Source organism: Typopeltis vanoorti, chromosome 22 (assembly GCF_054136105.1).
Source record: "Typopeltis vanoorti isolate ZY-2024b chromosome 22, IOZ_Tvanoo_1.0, whole genome shotgun sequence".
NCBI lineage: Eukaryota > Metazoa > Arthropoda > Arachnida > Uropygi > Thelyphonidae > Typopeltis > Typopeltis vanoorti.
Window position 1 is genome coordinate 24,674,099 of NC_143570.1, and position 16,379 is coordinate 24,690,477.

The 16,379-nt window shown below is 33.5% G+C and overlaps 1 protein-coding gene and 1 non-coding gene across 2 annotated transcripts in view; both read left to right on the plus strand.

The window, feature by feature from the left end:
- Positions 1 to 16,379, plus strand: part of LOC150094228 (uncharacterized) — a gene marked incomplete at its 5' end in the record, with an annotated part of 36,715 nt that overhangs the window by 3,664 nt on the left and 16,672 nt on the right. The gene's annotated exons all lie outside the window — the stretch shown is intronic.
- On the plus strand, positions 3,734 to 3,806 carry TRNAF-GAA (transfer RNA phenylalanine (anticodon GAA)). Its single transcript has one exon. It is a non-coding gene; the product is annotated as a tRNA-Phe (tRNA).

Below are 16,379 nucleotides of genomic sequence, written 5' to 3' on the forward strand. Positions count from 1 at the left end.
TCCTATTAGAATTGGAGAAATGGACGTTTTGATTAGCTCTATATCTTCTGTGACGTAATATTTTGTAAAAATCATTATAAACTACTTTAATAAAGTTGTGAAGATCAGTTTTTTATATAAAAGAAACAATCATTTATCAATACGCGAGAGATTTTGACACGCATATAAATCATTACTAATAGCCAGTAACACACACACACACACACACACACACACACACACACACACACACACACACACACACACACACACAGAATATATGAACACATCGAACCTATTATTCGGAATGGCCTCTTACGCCATTCTAAATGTCATTCTCCAGTTATTCAATCTATCAAAGGTGTAACATGAGTTGGTCTGTTTTCAGAAAGTACCCTCCTAATAAACGATCTATTGGAATCTGATGATAATAATCAAACAGGTGTTTGTCTTTTATATGTTCAGTGCCACTCTTTACACATAAAATATTATCTCGATAACCATAAAACTGGCAGCATATGGGATTCCCACTCATCTAGACAGTATGCAAAGTTCCGGGAGAAATATCAAATGGACTCAAGAAGAAACATCTTCGTTGGATATCCGATTCTACTAACTTTTTTTCTCTTTTTTTAAAACACTATTTATAATAACGATCATGTTTTGCAGTTCTGGGTGGCCACGTCATAAAACAGTTTTTTTTTTTTTCTTTTTTCGCGAACCCTTTAACATTTAATGTTTTAACATAAAGTCACGCTGTTCCGACATAAAAGTAGATCGTGTTGGCACACCAGGCTAAGAGCAGTAGCAAATTACTTCTTTGCGGTCTCAGCAACTTAATTTTGGGCATTTTTTTTTTCTTATTATGATTTTTCACTGTTGCATTCATGCAGACAGTTTTTTATATGATTACTTTTTTGTGTATTTAATTTTGTTGGAGAAATCCTTGGATGACGTCGATGCAATGCAAGCTCGTAAAAAAAAAAAAAAAGAAAAAGAAAAAAAAAAAGAAACGCTTTGAAGATCTTTGTCATAGTTGTGGAGAAGGTGAAGTTTGTTATTGCTAGCAACAGTCTGACCAAGTCTTGAAGCGGATTTCAATGTTCTTCAACTTCAAGGAGGGTGCTTACATAAGAAGATGAATCTCGATCTTATAGTCTACGGTACACTTTGTCACAAAGTGATTACGAAGCTTAGCCCTGGTGTCACTATGTACAAGGAAGAGGAAGGGCTAATATAACCATAATATATTAGGCCTTCCTTCTTCCTTCGTTTCTGTGCAAGATACCCTTGGAATTTTTCCTCTACCCATTCTTTTGGGCACAAAAATGGACAAAACAGGCTACAAAACCGACATAATACATTGGCTTCATAGACTTACTTGATTAATTTGTAATTCAATCAACAAATCCTAGCCATACTAAAGTCATTCTCCCCCCCCCCCCCAGTTCGAATTGCATTACTATTATAATTAACAAAATAATGACAGTTACATTATCTGCCACCAGAAATCTTAAAAAGAAACAAAGTAAAGCTAATCTACCCTCTTATGCGCCAGTGTCCATTAAATAAAGTTGGATGACGCGTTCTACAATGACGTCAGCTGAAAATATTGAGCACTCTTGCTCTACCATAGACAGCTTCTGTAATTCTTGTGTAGTTCCCACATATCTCCATAGTCGAAAACGAACGGAAATGTCTTTCTGGGAAGAGGTCATTCAAAATTTTCCTCAGGGGGGGTGTCACCAATAAATGTTTTTATTTTATTTTATTTTTTATTATTAATATCATGCTACCGTACTTAAATACCGCGTAGCAATAATAATGAAAACATTTGGGAACAGTCTTGTCGCTTTCTGAGTGATCAGTTAGTATCATCTTGATTTTTTTTTAATATATCGACAATAATACTGATGATGATGATAATGATAATAGCAAGAATAAAAATTAGTAGCCAAGTAGAAGTAGAAGATATTCAACCCGACATTTCAGAATGGTTTTTTCTTTGTACTTGCATTCATGTAAACCTTTATAAATTGTTATTGTATTTTTTTATTATTTTTCATAGCCAGAAATATCATATCTTGCAATGAAGTATACATTCAGTTCTTCTATTAGTGATATAAATTTATTAAGTTAATGCTGTGCTACATAACAGATCTATAGTCCTGCAGTTTGGGTTATAAAAAAAAATGTGTCGAAGTTAGCGCATTTTAAAATATTTCTTCGAGGAGATGAAGCAGAATATCTCTTACTCGGAGATACTTAGTACTTTAATATCAGTACTTTTATTAAAGTGCTTCCAGAGACAGTGTTTTGGTTTTTGACGATGTACGGCGAATTTCAATAATCAGCTGAAACATGATTATATATAAATGGAAGAAAAGGGATAAAAATTATTTTGTTTATTTAAAAAAAAGTCCCACGAGAAGCAAGAACAAGTATCTGTACAAACCAAATATTTATATTAATGTATTAATATGAATATTAATACATTTGGTTTGTACATTAATGTTAATGTACAAACCAAATATTCATATTAATGATCCAAGCAATGATAATCACAATTATTTCTTCATATTTTGCCACCAATATTGTAGCGATAGGGTATGTTGGGAGCAAAATTTTTTCTTTAAAAAAAAAAAACGTTTTTTTTTTTGCAATGTTTTTAATTCTATTTTTTCACTCCTTTCACAAGGCAAAAAATCCCAAGTATAAAAATGCTGTGCCTAGGCAGTTAGAAGCAAAAATTCACGATCTAAGCTTGGCAAATGAGACTTCATCCAGTCATTATCAGCGTTGTAGTCAAGTCCTATTACTCCAAACACTTGAGTACTTCTTCTTCTACCTCGATTTTTTTATAAGTAATATTTGGATTGTCTTTAGAAATAACAATAAAATTTAAAATATTAATTCTGAGAAAATATTATTCACATCGTTATATATTATTATGCTATAAAATTTATTCGTACATTTTTTAAAAATTTATAAGTCGTCACAGAAGGGTAGATGAGGAAGAGGCTAGCCAACTGAGAATATGTTTTTTATATTTCAATGTTTTTTTTTTGGGGGGGGGGGGTGTTTTTGACCCCTGAACCTGAAGAGCGAAACAACATATTAGTATTAGTACCTAAGACCCTATGGAGTCAGAGACTCATCTAGGATATAAGAAAATGTTATGTTTACTGATGAATTAAAATACAGATTTTTTACATTTTTTAGTGAAGAATTGTTTTCTAGGGGAAAGTCGGTCTAGAAAAATAGCGCTATCTGTAGAATCGTTTACTGCAAAATAAAAATTGCAATAAATAAATTTCTTTTACAAATTATGATAATGGTAGCATTAAGTTTTTCTTATGTCAGTAGATGGCGCCACATACGGTGGAATATGTTTTGCTATGTAAAGCTGTTTTGTTGCGGATGATATAGCAAATATTCACTGCACATTGTTTCATTTGATTTCTTAATATTATTTTAATAAGAATAACTTTCTGAAATAAATATACAATTGTTCATATCATTTTATTGCATAAAAAAACTTATTTGTGAATATATTATACTCTATCTTTGAATTTCTATGTTTAAATTGATTAAATGAATCTCGTTGCGGTACTTTTATTATTTTTAAACATGTAAGCAAATATTTAAGTTATTAATTGCCTAAAAATAAAATACATAATTATGCAATACTGCAAAAAAAATTTTAACATATTTATTTTCTTTGTATGAGGAAATAAGAAAATAATTTCTATACGCCGAAATAGCTCAGTTGGGAGAGCGTTAGACTGAAGATCTAAAGGTCCCTGGTTCGATCCCGGGTTTCGGCAGGAAATATTTTTAAGATTCAATTTTTGTATTTCACATTTAACTTTAAAGTTTTCTTTTATAATAAAGGATTAATTTGAAATTAATTATGACCATTAATACAAAATTATGAAAGTACAGTATGTTGTTGCAATATCCCACATCGCTTTCTCTTGTCATGAAAAAAAATTATGAGGTATATATCAGAAATGAACTACCATTATTAAGTATTTCTTAAAGAAAATTAATGCTTCGTGATTTTTTCGCCAGCTCATTTTTTTTTTTTTTATTTTAAATTATATCCCATTCTCATATTTTTCTCCCCTGGAAACTTCGATTCCAATTTTATATGAAACAGCGGTTAACAAACTAATATAATAAGCCTTGGTTTTCAAAAGAATAAGGAGATATCGGAAAAGATCAACAGACGATTGACTAAGGTAGTTTCAGATCTCTGGAATGTTGAGTATGAAGAAAGATTGAAGAAATGTAAATTACAGAGACTAGTGGATAAGAGGAGGATAGGGGGGGGTGATATGATTGAAACATATAAGTTATTAAAGGGTTACTACAGATTAATTTGGTTGACGTTTTATATAGATTGGGGGAAAAACAAAGGGCTAACAAGAAGTCATTCGTGGAAGCTGTATAAGTGTGAACAAAGGGGAGTAGATTTTTTTGCATGGAGAGTGGTAGGAATGCATTTCCCGAGTGTGTTGTGAATGCGGAGATGGTAAATATATTTAAGGCACGGTATGATGAACTGTATGATGAGCAGGAGGTCCCGCTATGTAATAATAGCGGGACCTCCTGCGATGAGTCACTTGACTCCATGGAGGTCTAATAATAATAATTGTATATAACAAAACATTGCGAGAATTTTTAACTGCGTTTTCTAGTTAATGTGTTTATTATTATTATTATTATTATTATTATTATTCCTGATACCTCCAAGGAGTCCGAAGACTCATCGTGGGAGGACATTGCATCAGAAGGGTAAAAATTTTTTTGTGGTAAATATTGTTCTTTCCCTATGGATTAAAATGAAGCATAATTACTGTTGGATTTTTGGTGATCTGAAGCATCTCAATGTATAATCAAACATTTTGAAATTTAATACACGTTACTTCCCCCCCCCCCCCCCCCGAGCGAAAACGTAACGAGACTCGTGTTCGATATTCTGTTTTATTATTTATTTTCAAAACTGCAATAATTCTATTCAAACGGTTTACAAGCATCATATAACGGTGTTGTAATTTTAATAAAAAAAATTATCTGAAAGTTAGCAGTGGCTATTTCTCGCTTCACTGACCTTAAATAATGTGTCTAACACCTAAAGTAATCCAATATATTTAAACAAAATTTAGTTTATTAAATGTAATCAGAATTTTAATTACAGCATTTAATTATGATTTATGTAATTAATAAAAATATCACGAAAGTAAAAAAAAAAAATGGATATTTTCAGTTTTCGTTCTTTACTGAAAATATCCATTTTTTTTTTTTTTTTACTAATTTGGGAATTGTTATAGTCACATCCTCTCTAAGAGAAAATAAGAGAAAAAATTCTTGCATAACACGAGCAGTTAGAGTACGTGTAGGAGGGTTCACGACATATGGGCTTTTCGCAGTCACACGCGTACATTCACATTTTTTTATATTTTTTACTGTATTGTGTATATGTGGTGCTCTTTATTTTCTTGCTATTTGTCCTCTCTTCACATTCTAGTTCTGTTAATTCGTGCTCGCAAGCATATTGAACGTACTTAAGCAGACTCCTGTAGATTTTTCATCAGCTTCAGGACTATTTAATTATTTTATTCTTTTGTACCATCAGTCTTTCATGTCTCCGGGGGAGGGGGGAGGGATATCCCAAGAATGTGATGCGCAATCGCATTCCACACTAAAACCGTATAATATAAATTAAAATTAAATTAAATTAAAATCTTAATGAGATCTATAGTCTTTCTTGCGACCCCTTTCTGGTTCACGAGATTGTTCACTAGATCACAGCATTCATCAAATTAAGAGTTTCTTGATGAATCCCAACTAAATATCGCTTCCAGTTAACGTCTATTTCACACCAAATTTTATCTAAACCACTTTCAGTGCTAATCCTTTATCAAACTTAATGGGACACCGTTAATTTCCTATCATACAATACACTCCATTTTATCTTTTTATTCTCTCTACAAATGTTGTATCCAGAAACTTAGATTTCAATCATTTAGGGTTTCTATTAAAACGTGTTATAAATAAATAAATAAATAAATATATATATATATATATATATATATATATATAATATATATATATATATATATATATATATATATATATATATATATATATATATATATATAACACATTTTCTACCATGGGTTGGATAGAGATTTAAAGAAGAGAATAAATATGGAATTTATCAAGTTACTTCAGGTTTCCAGGGTCAATCTCACAGCCAGGGACGTCCGCAGAAAATTTTCAAGAGGGGGAGCTTGGAGACAAATAATTACATCAATAAATTTTTATTTCATTATTTATTATTTGATTTATTTAATTTTTTTTTTTTCACAAGTAGATTATAGAATACAGTATTGCATCAATACGAAAACACATACATAATGTATATAAATTTAAAATATAAAGGAAACAAGAATTAATATATATATATATATATATATTAATCTCCATGCTGCAGTTATTCAATATTGGCGTTCACGTGAGCCTGCACGCACACTTGCAATAAACAATGGCACGACACTAAACACTGTTAGAACAACTTGAAAAAAAATACAACGTTTTTTATGTATCAATTATGTGTGACAATTTTTACCTGTAATTTCCAGTTTGTTTTGATACTTCAATGTTTATTACTATTCTTGTCCTTTAAGAATACCCGAGGAAGGCTGTTATAAGCCGAAACTAGTCGTATTATTCTTATTAAAATCTTTATAAGTTATCTCGGTTTTTAGTCATTAAATCTATTTTTTAAACTGTATCACAACAACCGAGTAAATATATATATATATATATATATATATATATGTTAAAGATACCAAGCAATTTTAAACCTGGTTTTACTCTATTTCTTTTACTCTCTATCAGTTAGACTTGCATCAATTGCAGGCGCAAACTTGACTTTTAGTCTGTTTGCTTACTTGGGAAATGGAGTAAAACCAGGTTTAAAATTGCTTGGTATCTTTAACATATTTATACCCAAGGTAAATAAAAATACTTTCTACATTTATATCTCCTCCAGAGATTTTTGTTTAATAAGGTTAAAACACCTTATGGTAACTTGTTTTGGCGAAATACTTACAAGCTCAGTATTACTAAATCTTGGTATTTCTAGCCTAGCTCCCACTGACGAGACCTCAATAAAGGTCGAAACCGGTCTGGGTTGTGGCCCCTTGCCTTTAATACAAAACATCATACATCCCCTTCTTGGAGATGTGTTTTGGCATTAAGGGTAAATATTAAGATTAGTGATCGGAGCTTGTTCCACCTTTGCCACGAGTTGCCCTGATCCTGCACTACCTGTGGGATCAGTTAGACTTGCATCAATTGCAGGCGCAAACTTGACTTTTAGTCTGTTTGCTTACTTGGGAAATGGAGTAAAACCAGGTTTAAAATTGCTTGGTATCTTTAACATATTTATACCCAAGGTAAATAAAAATACTTTCTATATATATATATATATATATAGAAATAGAATGGCTTAATATAAAAACGATACTAAATGCAGCAGCAAATGAAAGCTTAGGAAAGACCAAAAAATTCAATAAAAGGAAAAAAACTGAAGATCTGGGATGATACAATCAAATAAATAATCAAAAAGAAAAAACAAGCCTATCACAAATGGTTAAGCAGTAAAATATTAGAAGATGAAATAGAATATAAAAGAATAAGAGCCATAGCTAAAAGAGAAGTCAGAAAAAGACATAGAGAATCATGGAACAAATTTGTTTCTAATTTAGAACATGATTTATATAAAATAAGACCCAATGTATATAAGATTTTAAAACACTTAAATGCACATACCAAAGAAAATATAAAATTAAACACCGAATTAAAATTAGAAGATTTTCTAAATTACTACACAGAATTGTGGACAGACAAATATTTTTAAAAAGACAAACTCGCAAACAATTAACGAAAATGAAAAGAAATAATAAAAGAAGAATTTGAAATCAGCCTAAAAGAAACAAGAAACGGAAAATCACCTGGAAAAGATAAGCTAGGTTCAGAACTATATAAATACGCAGGAACGAGATTCAAAGAAAGACTTATTATTTTTAAATAAAATTTATTCAACTGGTATCCCCCCCCAATAGAATGGAAAAAAGCAATTGTGAATCCTATCTTTAAGAAAGGTAATAGAGATGTCCCTAAAAACTATAGTGGTATCAGTATACTAAATTCCTCTTACAAAATATATAGCAGAATCTCAAATAGCAAACTAATGAAATATTCCGAAAACTTTTTAGAAGTACAGAATGGATTTAGAAAAGGACGATCGTGTATAGATCCGGCCTTTTGCCTAAAATTAATAATAGAGAAAAGAAGAGAATACAATTTAGAAACACATATTGCATTTATTGACTTTGAAAAAGCATTTGACAAAGTTAAAAGAAACATATTATTTAACATATTAAAAGAAAGACAAATACCAAATAATATCCTAAAAGCTGTCACAAGTATATATGAAAATAATCAAATACAAATAAGATTAAATCGTGAGTTATCATATAAGAAAGAGATAAACCAAGGGGTCCGACAGGGAAGACCCCTCTCAACAACTCTTTTTAATATCTACTTAAATGAAATAATAATAAAATGGAATAAAAATTTACATCAAGGAATTAAACTTTCTCCTACAGTAAACTTAAACACTCTCCTCTTTGCAGACGACCAAATAATAATTACAAATTCTGAAGATAACTTACAGAAAGCTATTTTAGATCTAAATGAGATAGTCAAAGATTATGGTATAATAATATCAACGGAAAAATCAAAAACTATGGCCTTTAAAGGACAAGATCCAGCAAGAACTAAAATAGTATTAGATAACAAGATCTTAGAACAGGTGAATTCATTTAACTTCCTTGGATGTATGATCACATATGAAAATGAAAAAGATATAAACGTAAAAATTGCAAAATATTTAAAAATAACAGGTGTAATTAACTCTATATTTAAACCAAACCTAGTTCAAAAATAAACCAAACTAAAAGTATACAGTACATTAGCCCTACCAGTCTCTTATTGTATGGAAACGAAATCTGGACAATAAAACAAAAAGACAAACAAAGATTAACAACAGCAGAAATGAAGTTTATGAGAAAAACTGCAAAGTATACCCTATTTGATCACAAAAGAAACGAAGATATTATGAAAGAATTAAACCAACAATCAGTAATAGAAAAAATTAAAAAATATAAACATAAATCGATGGAACGCGTTCAAAGAATGAAAACAGAAAGATTACCAAAACAAGCCTTAAAGTACAAGCCATTAGGAAAAAGAAAACCAGGACGTCGTCTTAAACGATTCAACGATGATTTCTAAGGCCGGAACAGGCCATGCTAGATCCTTGATCCTTGATACCCATGATGATGATGATGATGATGATAATACACACACGCACACACACACACACACACATACACACATATATATATATATATATATATATTTAAAAAAATATTTAATGACTAACAAACCGAGAATAAGTTAGAAAACGTTAATGATACAACTAGTTTCGGCTTATTATGGCCTTCATCAGGTATCTCTGTAGGTAGAAGAAACAATAATAAAAGACTGAAGATATTAAGAAAACTAATATATATATATATATATATATATTATATTAAAAAAATAGATTTTTTTATTCAACTTGATAAATTATACATAGATAGGAAACAAAAAGGATTATTTACATATTATAAGAATATATATTACAGAGAAAAAGGATTTTCGTTTTAGATATACAATTGCAACTTGGCAAAGGATACATCAGTGGTAGACAGGATTTGTCTTTTTAGTTATAGTCAATATTACATTGCAGTTCAATATCACTTCTAGTTATTTTTCAGATGAAGTGTTTCGTCGTCGCCAATCCAGAACAGGGTATCAGTTGGATTCCATTCTTCTGTGAATTTTGCGACAGTTCTTGTTTCTTTGTAATAATCAAGTTCCAGTGAAAGTCTGCTTTGTAGTTTCCGACGTAGGCTACACATGAGGGTTTGTTCCGATTCAGTGATGGATGGGTGCTGGTTATTTCTTGGGTGTTTTAGGTAGAAACTGTAAATGATGGCCTTTGGCCAGATGAAGAGGAAATTGCATATTCCGTGTCTGTTCTCTTCTGTATGGACTAAATTCCAGTAGTCTTCTTGGCTGTGTGTGTGTGCGTAGTTGCAAGTGCTAGAGGCAGTATTAAGAGTAGGACAGGTTAGATATGTGTGTTCCAAGATACCTGAAACTTCGCAAAATAGACACAGATCCGTTTCTCTAAGTTGAAATTTGTAGCGTGTAGAAGGGGTTGGCATCGTCTCCACTGAATGTCGGAATCTAGTTTGACACACTTCGATTTATATGGAAGATCCCAATGAAAACTGGGTGGTATGTACAGCTTTATGGATGAGAGGGTTAAGGATGAATATACGAAGGGTGAAGTTGAAGGCACTGAAATCTGGAGGTGGTATATTTTCTTGTAGTTGGAGGGAAGCACTAGAAGTAAGGCTTCAGGTGATACAAGATGAAAGATCGGCTCCGCGCAGTTTCTAGCAAGAATACGGATTCCCTGATGTGTAGCGATATCTGGATAGGCTTTTATAATAACAGCTTGCATCTGTCGATATTGCTTTTCAGATTTTGGGTTCAGTGGTAGGTATATGAATGTTTTCCACTTTAGGGTGTGGGTCAGGAGGTCCCCTATGATTCTTATTCCTGCCCAGTTCCATGTAGGGAAAAGTAAGAATTGGCCAGTTGCGAGGCTTGTTATGTTTCTGTTCGAAAATAGAGGTTCTGTAAGGAGAGTTGACTATGTTGATCCTGTCAGTGTGTGATGAAGTTCTGTATTTTTCCACCGCTGTAAGAATGAGATAGTTTAGGAGGTGATGGCTCAGATCTGGCGATTCGGAGGATTGTGGAAAGTGTGAGTCCTCTGGTGGATGATTTCATGATGTAATCGAAGGTGGTTACATAAGTGTGATGGGACTGAAGTGTCTTTAGGAGAAAAATTACCCTGAAGGATCTAATCTTGTTTTCATGGGAAATCAGGCCTTGATCTCCCTTACTGAGTGGCTTGCAGAGTTCAGAGTATGTTGTCCAGTTAGTATCATTCCAGAGTAAACGTGTGATTTCCTTTTGAATGTGATGGAGAAAGTCGTACGGGGGGGTGGGGGTGCGGAGTACTTTGAAAGTATGCCATAGCACACTCGCAGCCATCTGGTTGATAGTACTCTTCCTCTAAGTGAAAACATTGACCGAATGCTGTTCCATTTTCCTAACACTTGTGGTCAGGTTATTATATATTGGTGTTGCCGAGGTGTAGACCTAAGTAGTATGTTTGTCCTTTATTTGACCAGGTACATTCGATCGGAGAATCAGTTCTAGACTTCCATCTGCCCGACCACAAGCCAGTGGTTTTTGCAGAGTTTAATTTGGCCCCTGAGGCTTGTGCATATAGTCTGGTGCTTCCTCGGTTACTGTCATTTCTTCATTTCGGACTGTTACAGTGACGTCATCGGCATATGTTGACAAGGTTATTTTTTGATGTGATTCTATTATGCTGGTTCGTTTGGAGATGATGGTGTCGTGTACACTTTTCTAAGGGTTCAATGGCCAGTGTGTATAATTGGCCAGAGAGAGGACATCCTTGCTTGATCCCTCGAGAGTATGACAAAGTGCGGGTGAGCCTGTTGTTGATTTTTAAACAGATGAGTGCATCTCTGTATAGCAATTGCATTGTTTTGATAATGAGAGGACCACAGCCGAATGCCTTTAGGACTTCATAAAGGTACTCGTGCTCTACTCTGTCAAAAGCCTTCTCCTGATCAAGGCTGACGAGTGCCAAGTTTTCATTGTGGCTGTTCGCAATGTGGATGAGATCTCTTATTAAATGCTGGTTATCATGTATTGATCTTCCTGGAACAGAATAGGTTTGATGTTGGCCAATAACGTCACGCAGTGTTGACTTTAATCGGTTTGCTATAACTTTGGAAATGATTTGCAATCGGTGTTGATTAGTGAGATGGGACGCCAGTTTCGGATGTCCGTGTGGTCTCCCTTCTTTGGTATCAGTCGTGCTACTGAGGTCGTGACGGGTTGTGGGAGCCCATTGAGGTAGGCTTCTTGCAGTGTTTTAAGAAGAAATGGTCCGAGTTGATTCCAGAAGACTTGGAAAAACTCTGTTGTGAGGCCATCAAGGCTGGGAGATTTGTTCTTTGGCAAGGTTGTGCATGCAGTTTTCAGTTCATCTGGAGTGATTGGGTTTTCTAAGTGGTTCCGATCTGTTGCAGAGATTCTTTTTGTTTCTTTCAGTATTTGGTGAATGGCGTAGAAGGATGTTCCTGTAGAGCTGCATGTATTCTTGTAGTGTTGTAGGATTTCAGAAGTGATTTTACTTGGATCTACTCAGTAGTGAGCTATGGAAATTTTAACAAAGGGCTCGCATCGTCGAGCAAAAAAAAAGAAAGAAAAAGCCTAACTTAGCCCTTATAATACTTATATTGCGACTTTGTAGAGCGTCTGATAGTCCCTGTAGGATATCAATCATTTATGCTAGATCTTTTAAAAATATCAAATTGAGAAGTCGGTTTAAAAAGCCCTTATATTTATCGTTCGATGCAAATAAAGCTGGGTAATTTCTCCACAAAGCAAGAGCCGTTCGTAAACTGCAAGCTGACCACGTGGTCCAAACACACGGCCGATCTTAAAAATTTCGATACCAAGGTCTTTTGCAATCGTATTCAGTTCTCGTTGATTTTTTGGTGATTGATGATAAAAAGCATATAATTTATCCATAAATATTTCAAAATGATTTATTTCTTTAATGTTTGTATATCGAATCGTCTAATGCTAAGTGTAAACGATGAGCGCAATGCCAAATCACAACGTTGGGAAATTTTTATAGAAGTTTGATTGCAGCACCTGATTTGTTTCCTAAGATTACACTAGCTCCATCAGAACAAAATGCAATGAAATGATTTTTTTATATAGTTATCAGAAATCCATACGAATTTAAAGTAGCAATTATGGTAGCATGTATACATTCCACAGTGGTATTTTCTAGTTCTACAAGATTATTAAACAAGAAGAACAAGGGGCTAGCAAATTTGAGAAAAAATTAACAAAGGGCTCGCGCGAGCCCTTCGTTAATTGATTGGTGATTATTATGTTAATTGGTTACTGGGTTGGTGATTCTGGTTGTTGTGTCCAGGGATTGCTTTTAATTATTTCATCCGGGCCATCTCTGTTGGGAGGATCCGTGTTTTCATGCTGTTTGTGCTGTGAGACTTCGTTATCAGAGCTTTGGATCTTTACTCGACAGAAACTTGTCTTTTCCAGTTCGGGATTTTCTTGGTTCTGAAATTCGTAATGGGGAGAGAATTTTTGGTTTTCCTATGCTTGGATTTTCTTCGCGTACGATGTTGTTCTGCTGAACTGGTTTGCTATTCTGGGATGGGATATTTGTTGATGAATCCTTGGTAATATAGGGACATTGTTTCCTAATGTTGCCCTATTCATGACAGAAGAAGCACTGTGATGAGAAAGATAATTTTGGGAGGTCGTGTAGTGCGTCGTTGTTTGGAAAGTGCATTAATGCCTGTCTTCGAAAGCTTTTAAAAAGCGAATTCGGGCTTTTTCGTGGCTGCCGACAATATGCGTATTTTTCCAGTGACAGAACCGTATCTTGATAACATGGATCTGATGACTTGATGGGAAATTTCTTCCCCCAAAAAAATATAGATAGATAGATAATAATTTCAATAATCACGTATCGTATAAGAATTGAATTCTCCATCTATCGCTTGCAAACCTATTAATAGCATTTTCAATAAATTTCTTCTTTACCGCTTCCTTTTTACTCTATCCCAGGGGGACAAGTGCCTCGTTTGTCTCCCTCTGCAGATGCCCATGCTACAACCATCCATCAAAAATCATCAATCAATTAATAGTTACAATATTAGCTGGAAGGAGAGCCTCCTTTAGTCAGAAAGACCTGGGTTCGATTCCGTCCATGACTTGAGGAACCTTTATCTGGTCTCTTTCGACTAAAGGTGAGTTAGCTAGTCTCATACGGGGTAGAAATTTTTTACACCCAGCAACTCGGGTTTTTCGTCCCCCAGAACAGGCAAACCGATCCCGTAAACACACACATGGATTACAGTCACGAATACGTCCCAGCCTTGTGGGCAATGTCTACACCTACGGTTGGAAACGATTGAAAGGGAAAACCAGGTTGGAAGGTGAGTTTACAATATAAGTCGGTACAATAAGCCTATACATTTAATAGGTGATATATGTAATGTAAAGGTATAAACTAGGAATATGAATAATTTGGAGTTGATGCCTATCTCATCATCGGTACCCTTAAATCTTGTGGAAGGCAATAATAATTGATAATTAACTTCCAATAAGGCAAGTGAAAAAGATTTTACTTACACAGTAAAATATAACTATAAATGCTATTTTATTTAATTTTTATTCATTGTATTATTATTAAATAATAATAATATATTATTAACAATCTGATAAAGTTCCATTTCGGAAAGAAGCGAAGATTGTTGTTGACAGTCATGGTTTCAAGAAGGATGATTTTCTGGATCTAAAATGAATTTTTTTTTCAGATAGTCTTTCCCTTCTCGTTAAATAAATGCTATTAACGCCATATTTATTTATTTTTGTTTGAAGCCCATTAAAGAAAGGTTAAAATGCTATAGCACATTAGTGCCTTGGGTGGACAAGATTAAATAATCCTGGAACTCAACTTTAAAAAATCAAACATTGAACTTTTCAGACACTTCAAGCAGGCTGGTCCACCGGGAGATAAACATCATCGTCTGCCTAAAGACATTCACAAACATCCATGCCCAAGAAGGTAGTTCGAACCCATGTCATCCAATCGACCAACCAAGCCCAAATGACTTGAAACTTCACAGTGATAATAAATTCCATACTGAAGTGAACACACAACAATAAAAGTACAATAAATTACTTTAAATGTGCAGAAATTTTGCTATTATTTTAATTTCAATAGGAATTAAGAATGTACAGTGTTATCTAATTACTTCTTTTTCTAAATCGGATCTTAATTGGCCTGGAATTCATCGTACTGAGAGGATAGTGTTTTTGACAATTAGTACAAGCTACGCGAGTCTGCTAGCATTGCAGTCACAGATACCTATTACTGACAATGGAAACCTTTTTTATCTACTTCAAATTAATCAGCGCTTATTTTCGATATTGTTTTCACGTAATGTCACACGCCTTCCATTTAAAGACCTCAAAAGGCATTGACTGCAACTTCCGTTGAGTTTCCTTTTGTTTGACTTTCCTTTGAGGCAGATGCCTCAAGATTATCCCCACTGTTTTTAATCAATTTAATCCACTAAGTATGAAATATCAAAAATGACCTTCAAGTCATTATGATGTCAAGTGTGGTCACTAATAACTTCAGTAACTGACCTACTTTTTAAGACGACACTTTCGAATGGAGTTCTCTGACGAAGTCTTACATCAGTAATCCGAAACAAACAAAAAAAAGATTTGCATGTTAGCGTAGTATTGTAATAATGTATAAAGAGTGGGATTTATTTTCCAACAACATTTTTTTTATTTACTTTTCTTTTTAAAACATTTACTTTACGGGCTTAAATTACCATCACCAAATAATTATCATTTATTCAATTTTTGTCCATCCCGAGACGGATCGGTACAATAAGCCTAACTCCTGTAATTAGGAATTAGACAATTTAATGCAGAATAGCAATTATTCCTCTACTGAAGTCCTCTAGGGAGGGTAAGTATTTTACGGCTGCAGTTAGGTTTGTTCACGAGACTTTTTTTTGGAGGGGGGATGAAGACATGATCTTAGCATAATAAATTACTTCTAGAATGCCTTTTATAGCTAAAATGCTATAGCTAATGCTATAGCATTTTAACTTTTCTCTAATGGAATTCAAACAAAAATAAATAAATAAATATGGCGTTAATAGCATTTATTTAAGAAAAGCACATTCATGTAAAATGACATGTGTGAAGGACAATGTAGTCAGTTGGTGACAGACCGGTCAAAGGTCAGTCTACTTACTTTCTTCTCGTGAAGAATTTTTAATCTTAGGAGACAACTCCAAATGTGAGATTCGTATTCGATGAATGGACGAATTTGCTATTTCGACTAACTTAATTGCTGTTCAGGGATAAAGGAATGCCTGGAGCAAAAGATAAAATCTAATTTCTTGGATGCTGAGGTAGCAATACTTGTAATATGTTTACGTCAAGAAAGATTGGATGTCAGATTTAAGAAAAGAAATTTCATCTGGTCTAGAGATAGGACATGACGGAGTTTTGTTAGATTTAAGTCAACAAAG